Here is a 940-nt window from a genome sequence, read left to right as displayed (position 1 = left end):
AATTGAAATTTAGATAAACAAAATCATTATTTGAAAAACAGTTGGAAATTCTAACTAAAGTTGTCTTAGACCAGCAGTTGGGGCAATCACATAATGGTCTGATAAGAGGTGCTCTCAAGCATCTGACAGGGCTGTTGTATACTTATGAACTGTCAAAGATATCCTACTTGACCAAGCTCTAGTCAGGCTCCTCTGAGCCCTCTTCATGATTAAACCCTGCCCTTGGCCCAGTGAGCCCAGTTTTAGCAAGAATACAACTATGTCAGTTTATCTAAAATTTCCCTCATTCCTAATATTTAATCAAGTTCCTCCTCTGCCATTCTTGACGTCTAATCAAATTCTTCTTACTAATTTGTATCCACAAGATTTTCCTTGTACCCACTGGCTACAAATCCCCAGACATCCCTGATACACTCAGGGATAAGTTAAATTCAATCTTTCTCTCCTATTGCAATAGTCTCAAATAAAGTCTTCCTTGCTTGTTTAACTCCAGATGGTATAAATTTTCTTTAAATCAAAGAGTGAGCTTTTTCCAAATATCCTCCCTCATAGGCTAACGTCAGGTGAAGCAACCACCGTACTAGACAATTTTCAATAAATGCAAATGTACAATAGAGAATGACCATGGAATAACATTCATTTCCACTTAATAGGAAATTTAGAGGATAGGATCCAGAACAGGTACATTTCATTCGGGAGGAAGGATTCTGGAAAACAATTATAGGATGGGGAGTTTATCTGATGAGAGTAGGTATCTAAGACAGCATGCAGGACCTCGGGCAATTAGGCTTGTGGGTGAGATATAGTTCATATGAGGTCCAAGGTGCCAGAAGGAAAGAAAAAAGGAAGGCAAAAAAACAGGAGAGAAAGAGAAGGGTAGGCATACTGAAGGGATGGCTAAGATGTGATTGAAACAGCTCTGTCTGCTCCTCAGATTTGT

The sequence above is a fragment of the Otolemur garnettii genome, unplaced genomic scaffold, assembly GCF_000181295.1.
Source record: "Otolemur garnettii isolate 467f Iridium unplaced genomic scaffold, OtoGar3 scaffold00054, whole genome shotgun sequence".
In the NCBI taxonomy this organism is placed as follows: Eukaryota; Metazoa; Chordata; class Mammalia; order Primates; family Galagidae; genus Otolemur; species Otolemur garnettii.
The sequence above is the reverse complement of the archived record's forward strand: the minus strand, read 5'-3'. Positions refer to the sequence as shown.